At 41.7% G+C, this 16,072-nt stretch overlaps 1 protein-coding gene across 1 annotated transcript in view; it reads right to left on the bottom strand.

Moving 5' to 3' along the window:
• Positions 1 to 2,044: 2,044 nt before the first annotated feature.
• SUSD1 (sushi domain containing 1) overlaps positions 2,045 to 16,072 on the bottom strand; it is a 644,959-nt gene continuing 630,931 nt past the window's right edge. Inside the window, exon 25 of the mRNA XM_073663765.1 lies at positions 2,045 to 3,769. The gene's annotated coding sequence lies outside the window, so the exon portion shown is untranslated. The remainder of the gene's footprint in view (positions 3,770 to 16,072) is intronic.

Genomic DNA, 16,072 nt, shown 5'->3' with positions numbered 1-16,072 from the left:
TTACAACCCATGGCACTGTAGCTAATCTCCCTGGACGTGGACGGCAGAGAAAAATTGTTGAAAGGTTGCAATAAAGGATAGTCAAATTCAAACTTTCAAATTCAAGTTGTCCTACAGGCTCAGGGTGCATCAGTGTCACCGAGAACTAACTGTCAACATTTGATTGAATTAAACGCTATAAGGAGAACCAGAAGGACCATACCGGTGACACAGAGACATAAAAAAACTAAACTGCAGTTTGCAAAAATGTACTTGAGTAAGCCAAAATCCTTCTAGGAAAGCGTTTTGAAGACAGATGAGACCAAAATAGAGCTTTTTGGTAAAGCACATAATTCTACTGTTTACCGAAAATGGAATGAGGCCTGCAAAGAAAAGAACACCATACCTACAGTCAATTATGGTGGAAGTTCAAAGATGTTTTGGGATTGTTTTGCTGCCTCTGGCACTGGGTGCCTTGACTGTGTGCAAGGCATCATGAAATCTGAAGATTACCAAAGGATTTTGGGTCACAATATACTACCCAGTGTCAGAAAGCTGGATTTGCTTTCTAGGTCATGGGTCTGTTAGCAGGACAATGACCCCAAACACACAGGTGCTTCTCACAAAATTAGAATATCATCAAAAATGGAATTTATTTCAGTTCTTCAATACAAAAAGTGAAACTCATATATTAGAAAAAGTCATTACAAACAGAGTGATCTATTTCAAGTGTTTATTTCTGTTAATGTTGATGATTATGGCTTTTACACAAAAGTCATTATCTCAGTAAATTAGAATAATTAACAAAAAACACCTGCAAAGGCTTCCTATGAGTTTACAAAGGTCCCTTAGTCTGTTTCAGTAGGCTCCACAATTATGGGGAAGACTGATGACTTGACAGATGTCCAGAAGGCTGTCATTGACACACTCCACAAGGAAGGTAAGCCACAAATGGTCATTGCTAAAGAAGCTGACTGTTCACAGAGTGCTGTATCCAATCATATTAATGGAAAGTTGAGTGGAAGGAAAAAGTGTAGAAGAAAAAGGTGCACATGCAACCGGGATAAGGAAAGGATTGTTAAGAAAAGGCCATTCAAAAATTTAGGGGAGATTCACAAGGAGTGGACTGCTGCTGGAGTCATTGCTTCAAGAGCCACCACACACAGACGTATCTAGGACATGGGCTACAAGTGTCGCATTCCTTGTGTCAAGCCACTCATGACCAATAGGCAACGGCAGAAGAGTCTTACATGGGCCAAGGAGAAAAAGACCTGGACTGTTGCTCAGTGGTCCAAGGTGTTGATTTCATTTGGAAATCAAGGTCCCAGAGTCTGGAGGAAGAGTGGAGAGGCACACAATCCAAGCTGCTTGAGGTCTACTGTGAAGTTTCCACAAACAGTGATGGCTTGGGGAGCCATGTCATCTGCTGGTGTAGATCCACTGTGTTTTATCAAGACCAAAGTCAGCGCAGCCGTCTACCAGGAAACTTTAGAGCACTTCATGCTTCCCTCTACCGACAAGCTTTTTGGAGATGGAAATGTCATTCTCCAGCAGGACTTGGCACCTGTCCACACTGCCAAAAGTACCAATACCTGGTTTAAAAACAACAGTATCACTGTGCTTGATTGTCCAGCAAACTCGTCTGACCTTAACCTCATAGAGAATCTATGGGGTATTGCAAAGAGGAAGGTGAGAGACACCAGACCCAACAATGCAGACGAGCTGAAGGCTGCTATCAAAGCAACCTGGGCTTCCATAACACCTCTGCAGTGCCACAGACTGATCGCCTCCATGCCACGCCGCATTGATGCAGTAATTGATGCAAAAGGTGCCCCGACCAAGTATTGAGTGCATTTACTGAACATACATTTCAGTAGGCCAACATTTCGGATTTTAAAAATATTTTTCAAGCTGTTGTTATAAAGTATTCTAATTTACTGAGATAATGACTGTTGTGTTTTCATTTGCTTTAAGCCATGGACATCAACATTAACAGAAATAAACACTTGAAATAGATCACTCTGTTTGTAATGACTCTATATAATATATGAGTTTCACTTTTTGTATTGAAGAACTGAAATAAATTAACTTTTTGAGGATATTCTAATTTTGTGAGAAGCACCTGTACTTCAAAAAGCCCCCAGAAATGGATGGAAACAAAACGCCGGAGAGTTCTGAAGTGGCCAGCAATGACTGGATATAAATCCCATTGAACACCTGTGGAGAGATCTTAAAATTGCTGTTGGGAGAAGGCGCCTTCAAATATGAGAGACCTGAAGTAGTTTGCAAAGAAGAGTGGTCCAAAATTCCAGTTGAGATGTATAAGAAGCTTGTAGATGGTTATAGGAAGCGATTGATTGCAGTTATTTCTTCCTAAGGGTGTGCAACCAAATACTAACTTGATGGTGTCAACAATTTTGTCGCGCCCATTTTGGGGATTTTTTGTGAAATTATGTCCAATTTCACTTTTTTCTCTGTTTTTTGTGTTGTTCAAATTCACACAAAGGAAATAAATATGTGTATAACAAAACGTGTAATTGCAATAATTTTCTGGGAGACATACTTAATTTTCTGGAACAATTTCAAGGATGCCAACACTTTCGGCCATGACTGTATTTTCAGGTTAGCGAGTAGCTGCATAACTTTTAAGGCAAGGGGCGAAGTCTTTACAGCAGAGATAAAACCACACAGAAATGGTTGGATGTTACATAAATGTGTCATAATAGGCCGATTACATAAGCTAAATATTTCCTATTCTCTCCAAGTTTCTTGACTTGGCTATACCTTACTAAATATGGCACAGCATGAGATTTCTGACCATTATTAGCAGAAACTAAACATTTGACGTGAACATGTCAACTGATTATTAGACCCCAAACTAACATCATCTGTATAAAGTACCTTTAACGTTGACAGCCATACCTTTGCTTTATAAGTCCTCGCCTCTTTTTTATAGAAATTCATTTGCTGCAGGCGGGGAAAGGAGAGAGGCCGGAGAGCTGTAAGTGGAGGGACAAGTCCCCTGCACTTGCGGCTCATATGCATGAAAATTCATCAGTGGATTTCTATAAAACGGAGGCACAGACTTACAGAAAAAAGGTATGGCTGTCATCAACACTATACAGACTTTACATAGATGACGACAGTTTGGGGTCTGAAAACGTGCTGGCAGGTTCATTACAGTAAGTCTAGGTGGAGACAACCATATGTTTTCTCATCTGAAAAAATCAGGTCAGTTATGCAAATCACACTCTGATCATACTTTGATCAGAGATTGATCAAAGTGTGATCATAGTGTGATCCGATTCTCTTGGATGAGGAAAAGATGGAGAAAAAAATGTCTCCCCATCTTCTTATTCTGTCAGTCCATGGAAATGAGACTGCATTTAGATGTCATACGAGTGCAGTCCGATGTTTCCCATGCACTAATCGGATTCAAATCAGATTAACCTTAGGCATGCTGCGATTTTTCCTCCAGAATGGCTCTGTTCAAGCAAAAAAAATAGGACATGTGCATGGCCCCATAGCATAACATTGGTCCGGGTGCGATCCGATGATTTGTCGGATCTCACTCGGACCGATAATACGGTCGTCTGCTCGAGCCCTAAACCTGCTATAGTTAAAGCAATATCCTCATTATATATAACATCCTAGAGTAAGCATTTAAGACTTGGCAATTTTGTCTGCATTTGACTTTGTTAAAAAGCATTGTTTTTCCTGTGATTTAATAGAAATTCACATATTTAAGCTGTCGTGTAAAGATGGTTCTGGGACGGCTCATGAAATAACCCTGAAAAAAAAAAAAATATAGATGTAAATAAACATTAATTAATAGAATGGTAAAATATCAAACAAAAAGGTAAGAAACATTGATTCACAACATCCATGAGGTTCTCCAGCCTCTGGTTTGTTAGTAATATACACTGCTCAAAAAAATAAAGGGAACACTTAAACAACAGAATATAACTCCAAGTAAATCAAACTTCTGTGAAATTAAACTGTCCACTTAGGAAGCAACACTGATTGACAATCAATTTCACATGCTGTTGTGCAAATGGAATAGACAATAGATGGAAATTATTGGCAATTATCAAGACACACTCAATAAAGGAGTGGTTCTGCAGGTGGGGACCACAGACCACATCTCAGTACCAATGCTTTCTGGCTGATGTTTTGATCACTTTTGAATGTTGGTTGTGCTTTCACACTCGTGGTAGCATGAGACGGACTCTACAACCCACAGAAGTTGCTCAGGTAGTGCAGCTCATCCAGGATGGCACATCAATGCGAGCTGTGGCAAGAAGGTGTGCTGTGTCTGTCTGCGGCTGGAGGCACTACCAGGAGACAGGCCAGTACACCAGGACACGTGGAGGGGGCCCTAGGAGGGCAACAACCCAGGAGCAGGACCGCTACCTCCGCCTTTATGCAAGGAGGAACTGGAGGAGCACTGCCAGAGATCTGCAAAATGACCTCCAGCAGGCCACAAATGTGCATGTGTCTGCACAAACGGTTAGAAACCGACTCCATGAGGGTGGTATGAGGGCCCGACGTCCACAGATAGAGGTTGTGCTCACAGCCCAACACCATGCAGGATGCTTGGCATTTGCCACAGAACACCAGGATTGGCAAAGTCGCCACTGGCGCCCTGTGCTCTTCACAGATGAAAGCAGGTTCACACTGAGCACATGTGACAGACGTGACAGAGTCTGGAGACGCCATGGAGAGCGATCTGCTGCCTGCAACATTCTTCAGCATGACCGGTTTGGCAGTGGGTCAGTAATGGTGTGGGGTGGCATTTCTTTGGAGGGCCACACAGCCCTCCATGTGCTCGCCAGAGGTGGCCTGACTGTCATTAGGTACCGAGATGAGATCCTCTGACCCCTTGTGAGACCATATGCTGGTGCGGTTGGCCCTGGGTTCCTCCTAAATCAGGATAATGCCAGACCTCATGTGGCTGGAGTGTGTCAGCAGTTCCTGCAAGATGAAGGCATTGAAGCTATGGACTGGCCCGCCCGTTCTCCAGACCTGAATCCGATTCAGCACATCTGGGACATCATGTCTCGCTCCATCCACCAACGTCACGTTGCACCACAGACTGTCCAGGAGTTGGCGGATGCTTTAGTCCAGGTCTGGGAGGAGATCCCACAGGAGACCATCCGCAACCTCATCAGGAGCATGCCCAGGCGTTGTAGGGAGGTCATACAGGCACGTGGAGGCCACACACAATACTGAGCCTCATTTTGACTTGTTTTAAAGACATTACATCAAAGTTAGATCAGCCTGTAGTGTGTTTTTCCACTTTAATTTTGGGGGTGACACCAAATCCAGGTCTCCATTGGTTAATAAATTTGATTTCCATTGATGATTTTTGTGTGATTTTGTTGTCAGCACATTCAACTTTGTACAGAACAAAGTATTCAATGAGAATATTTCATTCATTCAGATCTAGGATGTGTTATTTGAGTGTTCCCTTTATTTTTTTGAGCAGTGTATATATATACCCTGTGAACTTTTCCACATTTTTTCACATTACACCCGCAAACTTAAAAGGTGTATTCTCCTATCCCAATATGTAGTAGGTGTAATAATAATAATATTAGGAAATACGTCCAATTAGAAATGTGTTCTTCTGATTTAGTATGTCACTTACCCCATGTTCAGGGCTTTGCAGTAGTTTAGGTATCAATGGTTACGACCACTCATATAGTGACAGTTAGCTGTTAGTGGTTGTAATCATGGATAACTGATAAGTAGCTTATCAGAAGAACTATACTACATTTCTAATTGAAGGCATTTGCTACTATTAGTATTGTTATACCTACAGCATATTGGGATAGGATTGTGAAGATGGGAATACCCTTCAAATGTATTTTATTGGAATTTCATGTGATACACCATATTTTTCGGACTGTAAGACGCACTGGACCATAAGACGCACTTAGGCTTTAGAGGCGGAAAATAGAAAAAATTGAAGCAAAAAATGTGGTCATGATGCACTGCTATGGGGGAGTCTGCTGCTGACACTGTTATAGTAGTAATGTCCCCCAATTCTGTACTAATATCCCCCATCCTGGTATATATACAGTACAGACCAAAAGTTTGGACACACCTTCTCATTTAAAGATTTTTCTGTATTTTCATGACTATGAAAATTGTACATTCACACTGAAGGCATCAAAACTATGAATTAACACATGTGGAATTATATACTTAACAAAAAAGTGTGAAACAACTGAAAATATGTCTTATATTCTAGGTTCTTCAAAGTAGCCACCTTTTGCTTTGATGACTGCTTTGCACACCCCAAGTCTTTTGCAGCCTCTTACAGCTTTTCCTCCAGGATTGCCCTGTATTTAGCTCCATCCATCTTCCCATCAACTCTAATCAGCTTCCCTGTCCTTGCTGTTAAAGTTAAAGTCCTCTTTCTCTCTTGAGAGGTAATTTGCATATTTAATTTCCCAGAGAAGCATGCATGGCCTATAACTCTTCTCACTCTGACATGCCAGGCTTGGCCTGTCACTCTCCACAAGAAGAAACCTTACCCTTTAGATCACAGTCTTAAACCTCTCACACAGCCAAATCAGATCTCCTACCTTGCAATGACGAGGGAAAACACCCTGAAACACCATGTCTGCAAACTGAGATTCTGGTTTGACTTTTATCCTAAGTCATATGGCAAAACGTGTTAAAGGGTCGATATTGACATTTAGGATTGCTAATTCCAAAAGGTGGCACAAGAGTTCAAGTTATCGTCCTCTCTGAAGAGGCAATTTGAATGCTGAAGAAAAGCATTCCCATAGCACGATGTTGCCAAAACCATGTTTGACAATGGGGATGGTCTTTTCAGGGTGATGTGCAGTGTTAGTTTTCCGCCACACATAGCATTTTTCAATTAGCCTAAAAAGTTCTACTCTGGTCTCATCTGACCAGAGAATCTTCTTCCAAATGCTGGCTGTGTCCCCTACATGGTTTTCTGCAAACAAGATTTTTTATGGCTTGCTTTTATAAATGTCTTTCTTCTTGCCACACTTTCATGAAGGACAAATTTGTGAAGTATACAACTAATAGTTGTCCTGTGGATATATTCTCCCACCTGAGCTGGGATCTCTGCAGCTCCTCCAGAGTGACCATGGGCCTCATGGCTGCTTCTCTAGTGCTCTTCTTGTTTGGGATGTCAGTTTAGGTTGATGGCCATGTCTCGGTAGGTTTGCCATTGTGCCATACTTCTTCCATTTTTGGATGATGGATTGAACTGTGCTCTGGGACATGGTCAAAACTAGTGCTATTTTTTTTATAACCTAATCCTGCTTTACTCTTCTGCATAACTTTATCTCTGACCTGTCTGGTATATTCCTAGGTTTTCATGAAGCTGTTTGATCCGTAATGTTCTCAAATAAACCTCTGAGGCCTTCACACTACCGCTGTAGTTATACTGAGAATAAATTACATACAGGTGAACCCAATTTACTAATTATGTGACTTCAGACTACAGGGGATGAATACAAATGCACATCACAATTTTCAGATTTATATGTAGAAAACCATGTATCATTTCCTTTAGGCAAACGAGAAGAAAATAGAAAATCAGCAACTCACCGATCCTGTTGCAATTAAAAGTAATTTAATCCTGTATAACTGCTAATCCAGCAAGAGGTTCATTGCAAGGCAAGGGTGAGCAGTGCAGGGAGAGTCCTCTTCCCCTCTCCCTGCACTGCTCACTCTTGCTTTGCAATGAACCTCTTGCTGGATTTGCAGTTTTTCCGGATTAAATGACTTTTAATTGCAACAGGATCGGTGAGTTGCTGATTTTCTATTTTCTTCTCATTTGCTTGATTATTTGTCGGTATTTTGCACCATTGGGAAACTCCTGTCACAGCTCAGCCAACCAGCTAGCCACAATACTCTGGAGACTGGTGCCTATTAACCCCTTATTTCATATTCAGTTGATATCATTTCCTTTACACTTCATAAATACTTGCTACTTTGTGTTGTATATCACATAAAATCCCAATAAAATATATTTAAGTTTGTGGGTGTAACGTGAAAAAATGTGGAAAAGTTTATGAGTTATGAATACTTTTTCTGGGCACTAAATGCACAAACATATGTTAAACTAACACCCATTTGACACAGGTTTTTACTACTGAATTCCATGTATATGCAAATATATCCATTTAACAAGTTCAAGTCCAGACCATTTTCTCCCATTCCTGACCAAACACATTTTCGTGCTTTCGTCAGACATGCGAGTTAAAGAGCTGTAACGTTTTTTCTCACTTGGATATTCAAATAATCTGTGCATATTTTTGTGATATGTGGGGCATAATTTTTTTTATTATTTTCATACTCTATTTTTTTCACGAGCAATTTGGGCAATATCAGAGGGAAAATAAAGGAAATACTGATCTGTTTTTTCAGATTGTTTTATGATCACAAAAGACATCTAAAATATATTTTAAAATTTGTTCTCATTTCCATAACAATTATTTTATTTATTGGACAAATGCATTTTTTTTTCAAAAGGGGTGGAGCAAGTAACAGCGATTTGGATTAGCAGCAGCTTTTTATTATTATTATTTTTGTTTTCCCTGATTTTTATTTATTTACTTCCCATATTTTGTCATGCATATGGTCATAACGAACCTTTGGGTGGCATTTCAACATTTAAATACATTTTTTTAATCTGATTTTTCCTGTTATTGGGGCAAGTGTACTAGCCCCACTTATAAGTGACATTCAGCTGCATTGTAGTGCTGACTGGGACTTCTAGCACTTTGCCGCTCCTGCTCCCATGATATACTCAGCGATCACATGATCACTGGGTCTGAAGGAGTAAGCACTGTCAGCACTTCCTATACTGTACAGTGGTGGCCAAAAGTATTGGCACCCCTGCAATTCTGTCAGATAATACTCAGTTTCTTCCTGAAAATGATTGCAATCACAAATTCTTTGGTATTATTATCTTCATTTAATTTGCTTGCAAGGAAAAAACACAAAAGAGTATGAAGCAAAAATCAAATCATTGATCATTTCAAACAAAACTCCAAAAATGGGCCAGACAAAAGTATTGGCACCCTCAGCCTAATACTTGGTTGCACAACCTTTAGCCAAAATAACTGCGAACCACCGCTTCCGGTAACCATCAATGAGTTTCTTACAATGCTCTGCTGGAATTGTAGACCATTCTTCTTTGGCAAACTGCTCCAGGTCCCTGATATTTGAAGGGTGCCTTCTCCAAACTGCCATTTTGAGATCTCTCCACAGGTGTTCTATGGGATTCAGGTCTGGACTCATTGCTGGCCACCTTAGAAGTCTCCAGTGCTTTCTCTCAAACCATTTTATAGTGCTTTTGGAAGTGTGTTTTGGGTCATTGTCCTGCTGGAAGACCCATGACCTCTGAGGGAGACCCAGCTTTCTCACACTGGGCCCTACATTTTGCTGCAAAATTTGTTGGTAGTCTTCAGACTTCATAATGCCATGCACACGGTCAAGCAGTCCAGTGCCAGAGGCAGCAAAGCAACCTTAAAACATCAGGGAACCTCCGCCATGTTTGACTGTAGGGACCGTGTTCTTTTCTTTGAATGCCTCTTTTTTTTTCCTGTACACTCTATGTTGATGCTTTTTCCCAAAAAGCTCTACTTTTGTCTCATCTGACCAGAGAACATTCTTCCAAAACGTTTTAGGCTTTCTCAGGTAAGTTTTGGCAAACTCCAGCCTGGCTTTTTTATGTCTCGGGGTAAGAAGTGGGGTCTTCCTGGGTATCCTACCATACAGTCCCTTTTCATTCAGACGTCGACGGATAGTACGGGCTGACACTGTTGTACCCTCGGACTGCAGGGCAGCTTGAACTTGTTTGGATGTTAGTCGAGGTTCTTTATCCACCATCCCCACAATCTTGCGATGAAATCTCTTGTCAATTTTTCTTTTCCGTCCACATCTAGGGAGGTTAGCCACAGTGCCATGGGCTTTAAACTTCTTGATGACACTGCGCACGGAAGACACAGGAACATTCAGGTCTTTGGAGATGGACTTGTAGCCTTGAGATTGCTCATGCTTCCTCACAATTTGGTTTCTCAAGTCCTCAGACAGTTCTTTGGTCTTCTTTCTTTTCTCCATGCTCAATATGGTACACACAAGGACACAGGACAGAGGTTGAGTCAACTTTAATCCATGTTAACTGGCTGCAAGTGTGATTTAGTTATTGCCAACACCTGTTAGGTGCCACAGGTAAGTTACAGGTGCTGTTAATTACACGAATTAGAGAAGCATCACATGATTTTTCAAACAGTGCCAATACTTTTGTCCACCCCCTTTTTTAGGTTTGGTGTGGAATTGTATCCAATTTGGCTTTAGGACAATTCTTTTTGTGTTTTTTCATTGAAGACAAATTAAATGAAGAGAATAATACCAAAGAATTTGTGATTGCAATCATTTTCAGGAAGAAACTGAGTATTATCTGACAGAATTGCAGGGGTGCCAATACTTTTGGCCACCACTGTATATGTTACTGTAAAAGTCAGAAGGCCGGTAAATCCTAGGTTTTCAATCTGGACATTTACCGAGGCCATCGGTAAAAGCTCAAAATGAAAAGTAAAATTGGACTTTTACCTGTGAAGTCTTGGTAAATGTTAACATTTACCGTCGAGCGTGGTAAAAGTCAGAAATATCAGGTGTGAAGATGGAACATCTGACTTTAACCAAGCGCAGTTGGCAAATGTGCACATTTACCACGGCTTCTTGGTAAATGTAGCTGAGAAGGGTGTAAGCGCAGTTGGTAAATGTGCACATTAAAATGTAGCTGAGAAGGGTGTAAGCGCAGTTGGTAAATGTGCACATTTACCACGGCTTCTTGGTAAATGTAGCTGAGAAGGGTGTAATAAAAAGTGTAAGCCACCGCGGGAAAGGTGTCTGATTAGGCAGATACGGCGAGGAAATGGAGGACACAGTGGGAAAGGTGTCTGATTAGGCAGATACGGCGAGGAAATGGAGGACACAGTGTTCAAAGTTTTTATAAATGTAATAAGAGTAGATGGGGAAAATATGGTAATAACAATGAACAAAATCTGCTACCCTGTAAGGTATCTGCTACCCTGTAACGTATGTACGTTCTATATATACAGATATCAATCCTGACTATCCTTAACGTATGTACGTTCTATATATACAGATGTCAATCCTGACTATCCTATGATTATTGTTCCGATCATTCAAAAAGTGCCCACTTCCCGCTAACATACAACCACTAACCCCACACTAAAATATGCAAAAGAGAACGTCCTATGAATCTTAGGGTATCAGTGTTCTGCAGCACCCTCTCACAAAAAGTTACAAGAAGTACACATGCCGCCGGTGTAGTAGTGTATAAATTGTCCTGTACTTAGCTTCCTGTCGAGCGCAGAGTCCAAAGTCTTTCCAAGAGCATCTTGCAAGGTGGACGCTAACACCGCTCACACGATTTACCGTTGCCGCGCCAATGTGGTAGAACCAGAATATATGCAGATAAGCTCTGAGCCGGAGTTGCTGGGTGCCATGAATGGTCTGTTCCACCCGAGCACCGTAGTCTCTGATCAGGGGAATCGGAAGACAGCGCATTCCGAGAAAAGGCTGGAAGGAAACAGCGCACCAGCCCTGTCTGGGCTCAGTCTAGTCAGCACAGCACCAGTCCCCTCACTCTCCCTAAAATAGCTCCTGCCTCAAGTCCTAGTTTCCTGGGGTTCTCTTCTTAGATTGCTGCCCAATCACTGCCTGAAGAAAATCACTAACTCATCAATGGCAGTGTTAGACCAGTAGATGGTGCTGTTGTACAGTCTTTCACACAATGCTGAGTAACCCTATTACAAAAGAACATGGGATTCTTGCCAAGCAGTGTGGGTAAATGGGCGTACTTCCTGTTTATGTCCTCATGCTGGATGACTGCCTGAGTGTTTTGCAAGCTGCACATACTGCTCAAAGCTGCATAGCCGACTGCCTGTCAAAGCTGCACAGGCACTAGCTGATTGCCAGATCATGAGTGAGGAAATGAAAGATCGTTTTTCGGAACTCTTGAATGAAGTGGTGGAGAAAAAGCGAGATAATAATTTTTATCTCACGGACGATAAATACGAGAATATATTGAAAGAAGTGAAGGAGGCTAAGGTGGCGGTACCTAAACAGAGTATTCACTACAGGCGTTTGAAGAGGTACGACATCATGACCTTCGGAAGTGATGAAAAGTTAATTGCACCAATCTCGTGTGAAAAAGACAACGTGTTGCATTACGTTCGGTGTGCAAAACTCTTTAGTGTCATTCATAATGCGCACATCAGTACCGGCCACGGAGGGCGGACCAGGATCCTAAATGAGGTGAACCGTCAGTTCAAAAATGTCACAACGGAGTCAATAGTTATTTATCTGCGACTCTGCCAGCCATGCCAGAAAAAACAGAAGATTACCAAAAAAGGCCTTGTTGTGAAACCTATCCTACACAGTGAAATGAATTCTCGATCTCATTGACATGCAATCCAATTGTGATAATGATTTCAAGTTCATATTCGTCTATCAAGACCACGTCACTAAATTTGTTCTTCTACGTGCTTTATGCACTAAAAGAGCAGAAGAGGTTGCGTACCACCTCCTTGACATTTTTTCCACTTTTGGTGCCCCGTGTATTCTGCATTCTGATAATGGGAGGGAATTTTGTAACAAGGTCATGCAGAGTTTGTGCGCGATGTGGCCTGATATGAAAATAGTGCATGGTAAACCAAGACACAGCCAGTCCCAAGGCTCCGTGGAAAGAGCAAATCAAGACATTGAAAACATGTTGTCAACGTGGATGGAAACAAATAAGACACCCAAGTGGTCTGAGGGCCTTCGCTATGTACAAGCAATGAAAAATAGAGCATACCATGAGGGATTAAAATGCTCGCCCTATGAAGCTATGTTCGGAGTACCAATGCAGGTGGGTCTAGCTACCTCCAAAATTCCTAGTGATGGGATCTGAAATCTCTCTTCAGAAGAAGATCTTGAAAAAATGTTTGTTGGTTTGCAAGAGGAACCTAGTGATCCGACATCACCAACAGAAGCCGAAGGGTCAGATGAATCTAACTTTCATCACACGTCAGCACCGACAGCAGCAGAAGCTTCGGATGAATCCAACTGTCATCAGCTGTTCACAACGGAAGGAGAAGCTTTGGACTTATCCAACTGTCCGCGCACCTTAACAGCATATGAAACTCCACAAATTTTGCCATCCAAGAATAATGAAGACCTAAAAGAAAAAAGTGTCGAGTCAAAGCCTTCTAAGAAAGATGGAGAACTTCATGATGATCAGCAACCTGACGTTTTGATTTCGCATACAATCTATAGAAGAATTGGTGCGGTCAGAAGAGTTCGAAAAGCTGCAAGAGAAGGTCTTGAAACACAGGCCAAGAAAATGTTGAAATGTTCCAGTCAAAAATTACCCGAACCTAACATTGGACAGAACATCAGAATCAGAATTCCAGATGTCGACCGTTCAAAAATGGACCCTAAGTAGATCATTGCGATTATTATAAAAAAAGAAGATGACTTCTACCAAGTGGGGACTACCACTGGGATCCTAAATGCAGTAGGAACTCCCCGTCCACTAGGGTCATCCCACCCTCTGGCCGGACCCACCTTCTCCGCCACTTAAAGATCACTACTTACCGGAGGCTACCCAGGTCTCGTCGGCCGGCCGCATCCTCCTTCTTCCGGGTCACATGACTGCATACGTCACCACGAAAGTGACAGGTGCATAAGTCATGTGACACGAGTTGTGTCACATGACTTACGCATGCGTCACTTGCGTGGTGATGTATGCAGTCATGTGACCCGGAAGAAGAACGCGGACGACGAGTCCTGGGAAACCTCCGGTAAGTAGCAATTTAGCTTTGTACTTGTCTGCCCTGCACACTCTCACCATCCATGCCTTCCGATGATGCATGAAACATGCATTATCGGAAGGCACGGATATATCCGACAGATATCGGGATTATCCGTATCCATACAGCCCGTTATCCGCTCGGATAACGGGTCTGGACGGATCTATCTGCTTATCCCTAGTCACAATTACAGAATTACATAGTTTTGAAGTTGCGTTATTCTTGTATTTGCGTTAATTTGACATTTTTGAGAAGTATTTTCCTACATAAATGTTTCCTATTTGAATTCAGAATTACATAGTTTTGAAGTTGCGTTATTCTTGTATTTTCGGTAATTTGTCATTTTTGAGAAGTATTTTCCTACATAAATGTTTTCTATTTGCATTTTCCTATTTGCATTCAGAATTACATAGTTTTGAAGTTGTGTTATTCTTGTATTTGTGGTAATTTGTAATTTTTGAGAAGTATTTTCCTACATAAATGTTTTCTATTTGCATTTTCCTATTTGTATTTGTTCATTTGCATTTGCATTTTGAAGAATAAAAATATTTCTAACGATGAAGGCCTTCATCAGAGTCGGAAATTGCGTTTAGTTAACTTTTACCACCATCATCTGCTGGTAAGAGTCAGAATTCTGTGACTCAAAGTTACTTTTACCAACACATGCTGGTAAATGTAAAGATTTACCAATTCGCCCAGGTAAAAGTCCAAAATCGTTCGTTTATATGGAATACATCTGACTTTTACCAACGCTGTTGAGAAATGTTAAGATTTACCAAGACTTCACCGGTAAAAGTCCAATTTTACTTTTCATTTTGAGCTTTTACCGACGGCCTCGGTAAATGTCCAGATTGACCGCTAAATCCTAGGTTTTACCGGCCTTCTGACTTTTACAGTAACATATACACAGTGCTAACCCAAGCACTGTGTTTAGAGTATAGGATGCACAGCTGAGCTGACTGTGGCTCCCATAATATGCAGTGATATTTTAGAACATCACTGCAGCTTAATCACTGCAGTTTATAAGTAGTTAAATGTTTTTTTCACAGTACAAAATCATACTTAGGTATTAGTGTATATAAAAAATTACAGTCCTGCAAATGCCAACCATAGGCTGGTTTTCATGGGAGTGCTGTCATAACAGGCCCAGGGGCCTTCAGCACACCTCTGGCTGTCAAGGTAATCCATCCACACCCCGCTATCACAATGCAAGGTTGATGGGCGCTTGGAACGGTGCACTCCAGAGCAGCGCATTGTAAATGCAGATTTCAGAGATTGAAAGAGGTATTTAAGAGATTAACAGCAGCAGGCGGAGTTAAGCAGCCATGATCTGCCTAGAATAATGCAGGCTCAGCTTCTGAGTCTGCTGGAAAGGAGTATGTTTCAAGTACATGTTGGGAAGGGGATGAAGATTATAGAAATGAGGCGTGAAACAAGCTTAACATGTGTCCTCTAGGTTGTGCTAATGATCTAATACTAAAATACCTACATAATCTGAACCCCCCCCACTTTTCAAAACCTTTCTTGTGCTCCTCCAGTTCTTTGGAGTGCACTGCCCCAGACAATTTGGTCAATTCCCAGCTTCAATGGTTTTAACAGCACCCTAAAAAACATCTTTTAAGGCAGGCCTATTAGATCTTTCAATAATCAAATGGAACCTGACAGCTGATTAATGCTGCCCAATTAGGCACTGGCTGCATGATTTTAGCAGGTATGTTTGACTTTGAAACTTTGCAGCGTTCCAGAGAGAAACATACTTTATAGACTAGTTGGTCTGGCAGGTCCCCGTCAGCTTTTCCCCACCAGCTCAAAGTCATAAATACATGGCTGAAATCATGCAGCCAGTGTCTGAACCATAGCATGTATCAGCTGTCAGGTTCACTTTACATTTTCTCAGATTTCCCCTTCAAAACATTTTCCTCAGCATGTGCACCTTCTTTCAAAAGTTTTCCCCTCACTCCCTGCACAAAATAGTGACGCGTCCCTTGGGTCGTGGGGTACTCGGTGCCGGGCCGGTCGGTGCAGGGGATGTCATGGTGGCAGTGACCCAGTCCGTGACCCAGGACGGTCAATAGAAGGGGATTATAGTTTTTATAGTTTAATGTTCGTGACACCACCTGTGGTATGCGGCTATATGGAGCCACCACTGCGGTGCAGATCCTCTGGAGCTGATGGTGATGCAGCAGAGTTGGGATAGCTCTCCACAGGCAGAG

Source organism: Phyllobates terribilis, unplaced genomic scaffold, assembly GCF_046119375.1.
Source record: "Phyllobates terribilis strain yellow unplaced genomic scaffold, ASM4611937v1 Scaffold_1__5_contigs__length_1240528914, whole genome shotgun sequence".
Lineage (NCBI taxonomy): Eukaryota > Metazoa > Chordata > Amphibia > Anura > Dendrobatidae > Phyllobates > Phyllobates terribilis.
The sequence above is the reverse complement of the archived record's forward strand: the minus strand, read 5'-3'. Positions and strand labels throughout refer to the sequence as shown.